The sequence below is a fragment of the Marmota monax genome, unplaced genomic scaffold (genome assembly GCF_021218885.2).
Source record: "Marmota monax isolate L192 unplaced genomic scaffold, Marmota_monax_Labrador192_F-V1.1 WCK01_AAM20220418_F8-fsc00013, whole genome shotgun sequence".
NCBI lineage: Eukaryota > Metazoa > Chordata > Mammalia > Rodentia > Sciuridae > Marmota > Marmota monax.
Window position 1 is genome coordinate 6,897,881 of NW_026692202.1, and position 8,728 is coordinate 6,906,608.

Consider the following 8,728-nt stretch of genomic DNA (forward strand, 5'->3'; position numbering starts at 1 on the left):
AAATACCAGCTTGATCTCTGAGCTTTTGATATCTGTTTACTTATACGCATGGTTTATGAGTAGAAAACAATTTATTGTTTGTAAATGAGGCAAATGAGATAATTGTAATGTTATAGCTCAGTGAAGTAATATTTTCTAGTCTTTTATTGACTGCTTTTTGAAGTTTTATGAGTATTATTATTTCCAATTCTTACAAAAGTGGGAAGAGTAAATATTATAGATGAAAAGTCATCTTAATTACATATAAATAATGTTGCAGATAATATCCATATGTCCAAAATCTGGGAAAAGTCATGAATTAAATTCTAAATTTATTTCTAGAATTTGTATATGAAGTCCAATCCTTCAAAAATTCTTTAGTTGTAGATTTCATTTATTTCTTTATTTTTTAATATTAGCATTTGACTTTATGGTATAACATGATGTGACTCTATTTTCTTGAAGCAGGGTCACAAAATGAAACAAGAAAAGCTTTTAAGCAAAGGAGAAAATAGATGACATTTGATATGCTGGTATCTGGAGCACACAATGCACTGACTGGATTAGGAATATTTGCTCCTGTTTCAATAGTGTGTATTTAATGAGAGAAAAGAATATATACCTTGTCAGAGAGCATGTCAGATGTAAGGTACAACTGGATACTGAAAGACTTCAAACTAATTTAGTATAAATAAAAAAGGAAAAAATGATTGATGCATATTTCTTTGAGGTTACCTTTAAGTCAAACGATGCCAGGGGAACTGAAAAAATAAAGTGTTCGGGAACATACATTTTAGGAAACCAAGAATTCTGGGTTTTGATCTTCACTTAAAAGTCCCCCTAAAACCATTCTTAATAATGGATCTGATAAGTCATAGAAATCTCAAAATATTAATGATTGTTAAATGTGATTTCACAAATTCATAGTACAATAAATATAGCTTACTAAATGGCTCCAAACACTTATCCAATCATTTCAAAATGTGTTCCTAATATTTCAGGATGACTGCTGCTATGTAGATGCACACTGAAACTCCTTGAACTTATTTAAGTGTAACTTTGACCCCAGTGATCAACCTTTTCCTTATCTTTCTTCTCTCCTGCTCTCCTAGCCTCTGGTAACCTCTATTCTATTTCTCAACTTCATTTTTCTCCTTCAATTAAGGATCCTAGGATGAATTTACCATACACATAGAATAGACACTAAATCCAATTAATAGTGGTTTTGTGAGAAGAGAGGAAAGCAGAGGCAGGAAAGAAGAAGACACATGAAGACAGAGGCAGAAAATCGAGTTATGTTTCCACAAACCAAGGAATGTCAGGAACCATTAGGAGCACGAAGATGCAAAAGTTTCTTTCCTGAAGACTATAAGGGGAACTTAGCACTGCTGATATCTTAATTTTGGACTTATACTGCCAGAACAATGAGAGAATAAATGTCTGTTATTTTCATTTTATTATCTTCATCTCCACATTTCTATTTATTATAATCCAACAATCTACGCCTGTAGACTTTATGGTAGTATCTTCAGATTTTCATTTCTGCTGCACATGTATTCTGACTCTATCGCAGAGGTGTTTGATCAGTTGGTGAACTCATTCACTGAATTGCAAATTTCAATAATTTCATATATTATTTATATTTCTTCAGTTTGCCACACACTTTGATACACTCACTTTTGTTAACCTCTTCATCTGTTTTATTTCTTTAAACCTTAATAAATGGTCCCTTCCTAATCTGTACCTAAAAGTTTGAACTTCTTGGGGATCTATATATATTTTTCATGTCTCCTAGGTCAATAGAATTGGCTTGTTTCCTATATTTTGTGTGGCACAGGAAAATGATGGATCTTGCTGTGTAGTCGCTAATGGCCTTGAACTCCTGAGCCTGATCTCAGGTGATACTATTCCCTCCATTTCCAGAGTAGCTGGAATTACAAATGTGCGTCACTGTGCCCCACTTGAGGATTTCACCTAACTGAAAAACTACATCATGACCCCACCACACTCAACGACCAACACAGATTTCAGTTTATGTCATCAGACTTTGCCCTTAACACCGGAGATTTTAATCACAATCTTGGAGATTATACATTTACCTACTTATTCCTTTACTTAAAGAAGAAAGATTAATAGACTTCTCCCTGCCCAATCCTTTGTGTATTTATTTTTTTGCATAGGTTATCTAGAGAATTAACTACTGCATCACACTATAGAAACCCAAACTGCTTTTTTATATGATTCATTTTTCCCTCGTTTATAAATTTTTTATGCATCTCTATCCTTGTTTATAAATACATAAATATTAATATTTTTGTAAATATATGTGTATATGATATGTTACATGTTTAACAGCTTGAATTTAGTTCATAGATTTTTTTTAAAGGAAACTCTAAATTAAAATACTTGATCTGTGAATGGTTTTCATTTCTCTGTGATTTTTACCTGGTTTGGAAAACTCTCAGTATTATAGCTATAAACTGTCTCTTCTTCACCTCCATTTTTGCAGAAGCTCAGTGAAACCAATTTTCTATATCTGGAGTTGCAACTCAGAATGCATTTTGTAATAGAAATAAGTTTATAAGTGACTATTAGCTCAATAGCATAAGTAAGTAAATTATAGAATATTTAAACTAACTTTATGGACAATGAAATGAACCACAATTTATGAAATCATCTTCTAGATAAAATACTTTAAAATAATAAATTTTACTTTTAAAAACACAAGTGCATTTGAAAATAAAGTTTGTTGAACAATTAAATACACTTTATTTATATATAGACCTATAATTTATACTCTAGATTTTAATGTAAAACATATAAATAATGTTAGTAGTTTTAGTTTTAGTTCTACTTAATATTTTTGTTATATAAGGAATAAAAATGTAAACACTTTATATTTTGCTACAAAATACAGTGTCATATGGTATTAGAATTATCTTTTTGTTTCCATGATTATTGTTATAACTATTAATTTTTAGTAAACTACAATAATACATCAGTTCATATACATGAAATACATATGAACCAAATTAAAACCCTTATTCCCACTCCAATTCATATCAGAAAAAATGACTTTCAATATTTAAATGTACCTAGAGATTTTACATAGTGTAGGCAGAAATTTCATGACTAAACGATTAATTTTAATTCATCAATAAAATTTTTAATTAATTTTCAGTGAGTTAAAGAACTGAAATTAATATAAACTAGTGACCTGTGAAAGCAGTATGTGTCTAATTTTACCTTTACTCATATGTACATATTTCTTATAAAATATCTTTTTTTTTTAAATTAGACTTTACTTTTAGAGTTGGTTTGGGTTCACAGCAAAACTGAGAGGAAGATATATCAGTTTCTCATATAGTTCTTTCCCCACACATTCATAGCTTTTCCTACTCTCAACATGCTCTACCAGAGTGTTCCACTTATTAGAATTGACAAACCTTTATTGTCACATCATCACCAAATTCTACCTTAAGATTCACTCTTGGAGCTGTGCATTCTATGAGTTTGGGCAAAAGTATAGTGCCATGCTATCTACTTTTACATTATCATACAGAGTGGTTCTACTAATCTAAAAATTCTGTGTTCCACTTATTTGTTCATCCTCTTCCACAACAACTGGAGACCACAAGTCTTTATTTTCTCCATAGTTTTGCCTTCTCCAGACTGCCATTGAGTTGGAATCATACTATAGAGATTTTAAGAGAGGTTTGATCACTTAGAAACATGCATTTAAGGTGCCCACATAACATGGCTTGATATCTCATTTAGGTTTCAGTGCTGAAAAATATTCCATTTGTCAGAATGAAGTGTCTTTCATCCATTTACCTATTAAAGGGAATATTGGTTACTTACAAATTTGGCATTTACGAATAAAATTGCTATAAACAGCCATGTGCAGTTTTGTATGTGGACATATACTGTATACAATATGTTTTATCTGTATCACTAAATTCCATGTAAAATAATTTTAGAAGGTAGAACTTATCTCCATAAAGAAATAAATGAATAAATAAGTCTAGGAAGTTTAGAAGTCGTTTCCCAAAACTCTGTTGCTAAATGGAAGGTCTAGACACTGAATCCACAGTTTTTAACATGGGCTACAGTCCTTTTGCTTCCATTTACTACCTATAAAGGCCTTTCATTTAAAAACTATTTTGTGTATAGTGGCATGTAAAAAAGTGCACTACACAGGTAAATTAAATAACATGTAAAACAAGCATAAATTTTTAGTAATATCTGATTCTGCTTTTTTCCTTGACAAAATTACCTTTTAAAATAATGGAGTAGGTGATAACAATGTCTTTTATTTTAATCTATGTGTTATTCTTAGGCATAATAACTCCAGAGATTTTATTGTACCATATTTGAATCAACTAACAGCTTGTTACTGTCCTTTCCTATTGAAATTGCAACTAAAAATCTGTGATAATAAATGAACTCATTTCCTTCTATGTAATTGCTCTGCTTCTATTTAAAGATCTTTACTGGCTAATGGTTAGTGTGGAACTGCACCACTACTCAGTATTTATCAATCATAAGAATGCTGTCTAGCAAAGTTCAGTTCCATTTTTCAGAGTACATAAAGTACATATTTTCTTTAAAAGGGTTTGTACATATTAATATGCATTTTATTTAATAGTGAATGAATCAGTAATCAGTACAGCAAACATTGATCTTTTAGCAAAACTACTATTGCTTTTCAGAAGTTTTAAAAGTAAGTGGAGTATATTGAGAAGACTTTGTACCATTGGCACCCCCAAGGTGGATTTTAGAAGAGCTCAGTTATATATATGTTTGTGTGTGTGTGTGTGTGTGTATTATGTTATATGTCATTAATTTGCTACTAAATGTATTATGTTGTACCTACACTTTAAAATTAAAAAGAGAAAAAAAAATTTAATTTCTTTTTTATAATTCCATCTAAATTTTTTTGTGTGGTTTTAAAGAAAAAGATGACATTATTGACAGGTTAAAAAGAGAGTGAGAGCTCTTGTTTCCAAGGTAACCCACCTAAATTAACAACATCCCTACAGAATTTCACGTTCAAGATAAAAAGCAAAAGGTTCAATTTGTAGTTCAGAAATTAAAGTCAAATTACTATATTTTAGGATTGATTTCAAAACATATTTAAATTTTATAATTTTAGGCTGCAAGTTTTAATTTATATGTCTCAGCATCATTTCTATTTGAGAAAGAACAGTTTCTCGTAAAAAATCAGATTGAGGCAGAAACACTAATGGTTCCTCTCATTAATTTTGTAATCATTACAAGGGAATGTTAAACAAGTGTGTGAAGAACTACTGCAAACTTATTTTCCTCAAAAATGATGTGACCTCATCTCAATTTCATGTATGTTACTAATTTCTTTTAAAATTACTAAAATCTATCTCTCACCTATTCTCCCACCCCTCTTTTTTTTCTCTTTTTTTCTTTTGTATGTTTGTTTTGTTTTAATCTTACAGTTTAGTGGCAGAGGTAATACTTGGATAAATCTAAGGTTTCACCACATAAAGATTTAGGAGCCTGAAATCTTAGGATCTATGTTATAAAACCTCACAAAATAGAGTACAGGAAAATTAGTCATTGTAACATTTTACAGAAAAGGCATGAATTGTCCATTAGACTTGTTGTTTATCAAGACATTTTTAAAGAGAAATACTAAAATTTCTGAGGTACATACTGATTACGCTTTTCTAATAGGAAAGAGATGAAATCTTGGTGCAGTTTTGATTTGTATTTCCCTGATTGGTAAGAGGATGAGAATGAGGGGGAGGGAGGAAGAGTGGGCAAGGTGAGCAACTGCAGAGTAAGTTTGACAAAATTATACTGTATGTGACACAATGAATTCTATTTTTATGTATAATGCACCAATTTATAAACAATAAATAAACAAAAGAGAGACTAGTAGAGAAGAGGAAGGGCATTTGAGAAGAAGGGAAAGTATTGGAACTTGAGAATGAATAAAATATGTTATACATATTGATGATTATGTCCAAACGCATCCTACTATTATATAACTATAGTACACTAATAAAAACATAAAGACAGAAAACAAATGAATAAATAAACAAACAAAAAGGTCTATGCAATTAAAACTCTTTTAGTTATGAATAACGTGGGCAATTATAGGCAATTGTAGTCAAAACTGAGCTTACATTTATATGCTAAAAAATACATTTATGTATGTTACTAATATATATTAATATGAGCATATTACAGGTATAGTTTAATTTCTTTTGTGTTTTCCTATTCATATGTGCATGTGCCTGCCTATGTGGGTGTACATAGCTAACTTAATCTATAAAATCTAATTATATAATGACTGAGGTATTCTAGTGTGTGTGTGTGTGTGTGTGCACGCACACACACAAACACATACTTTATGATGTCAAATACTGCGGTAAGTAATAATTAATATGGAATTAATAAAAATAGTGTCTTGATTTGGATAGAACATATTCATCATATATCCATTGTATTAATCTGTTAAGTTTTTTTCCTATATGGGAAAGATGTTTCATTTCCTACTTGAATAGTAGAAATGGGGTGGCACAAATATACATGGGACATTGATTCAGGATATCTAGCTAAATCTATTTCTAAAATTCTGAAGTCAACATGAATGCCTTGTGGATCACTTTGTCTCAGTTAATTAGCCATATCAAAAGAAATCCTTATAAGGAAACAAAATGCCTTAAGCCTAATGCCTCAGGAGAAGAGAATGTCCCTATATATACATAATGTTTGAAATCCTCTTTGAGACAATAAGTTGGCTAATTTGATGAGTCAATTTGAATAGGCCAATGGATATCTATAAATCTGGTTAAACACTATTTCTCTGTGAGTCCATAAAGGTGTTTCACAAAGACGCTAGCATGCGAACTGGATTGAGTAAAGCAGACAGGCTTCCCGAGTGTGAATGAGCATCATTCAATACACTGAGTCTGGATTATGCAACAAAACAAAACAAACAAACAAATAAACAAAAAACTGCAAAGAAAAGTAAATTTCCTCTTTGCCTGACAGTTTGAGCTGGGACATAGGTCTTTAGTACTCAAAACTCCTGATTCTCAGACCTTAAGACCTGGAAACTGAAACCTACAACTAACTCTACAGCTCTCAGTTTTCAAACTACCTCTCTGGCTTTCTGTGACCTCCAGTTGCAAAGGGCATGCAGATCATGGGATTTAGACTCTGTGATGATATTTTTTCTATTGCTTGTGTTTTATTGGAGAAGCCTGACTAACATGAACAGGAAAATCAATATTTCTACATATTCATAATATGAATAATTGAGCTTGTCCTTGAAAATAATAACTTAAGAGGAGGGGACATTTTTTAATTTTAAAGACTAAAACTTGTAAAATTGTTCTAAAAGAAAATGTTAATTTCTGAATTCTTATGACTATAATATCTCTGAAAATACTTTTATGGCAAACTTTTTGCTTTAGTAAATAGCCTAAAGCAGGGGAAAAATCATTATTTTATTGTCAGCGGTTTTATTCTTCTTTATATGCAGTCATGCACCACAAAATGATGCTTTGGTCAGATAGAATTTGGAAATGACAGCTGCCTACTGACATTGTAGTTTTTTTTTTTTTTTTAGTTTGTGTCAGTATACACTATGATGTTCATATAAAGATGAAATCACATAATGATGCATATCTCACATTGTAGCCCTATAGTTAAGTGATAAATACCTATCCCTAGAACAGTGATTAACATAAAATGCTTATCCACTGAATCCTCACAATAACTAAAAAACAGGTAATCATTTGGTTCAAATTCATATAGCCATTTACCTATCAATAAAATACTCTGGACTGTGAGATATGCAGAATGGCTTAAGACTTTCTGCCTTTCTTGATGAGAGTTACAAAATATAGGAAGCAAAATAATGATAAACTGAAAATCTTTTATTTTAAAGAGAGAGAGATAATTTTTTAATATTTATTTTTAGTATTCAGCAGACACAACATCTTTGTTTGTATGTAGTGCTGAGGATCGAACCCAGGCCGCACGCAAGCCAGGCGAGCGTGCTACCACTTGAGCCACATCTCCAGCCCTAAACTGAGAATCTTAAAGTAGAAATTATATCTGGGTGCGATGGAAAACTCCTGTAGTCCCATTGGCTTGGAGGCTGAGACAGAAGGATCATGAGTTTAAAGCCAGCCTCAGCAAAAGCAAGGTAGTAAGCAACTCAATGAGAGTTTGTCTCTAAATAAAATACAAAATAGGGCTGGGGATGTGCTCAATGGGTGAGTGAATCCCTGGTACCCACCACCCAAGATACTGTAATTCAATTTATGAATTTCCTTTTTAGTATTCCCAACCAAAAAAAAAAAAATGCTACTGTTTTAAGGATACCAGTTATATCCTAAAATGAGTCAGCTTATTCCATATTTGAATACTACATATTGGCAGAGAACTCTTATTTGAATGAAAACCTGTTAGAACTTGTCAATTTTTCAAGTTTCACTATGAAAATCTTCGAAATGTCTTCCACATTGTCATATAAATTTTAAATCCATCTCTTTCATAGAAACTGGTCTTAATGTATTTCCCTCTAGAAATTTTTCCATATTACCTTTTCGCAGCAAAAGGAGGTTAATATGTTCCATATTCCCTTAACAATATGAGTAGTTTTTACCTATGCACGTTAAATACTATAATAAATGCAAACAGTAACAAATAATAATAAGGAAAAATATGAATATTAATAAGTTTATAATAATGCAAG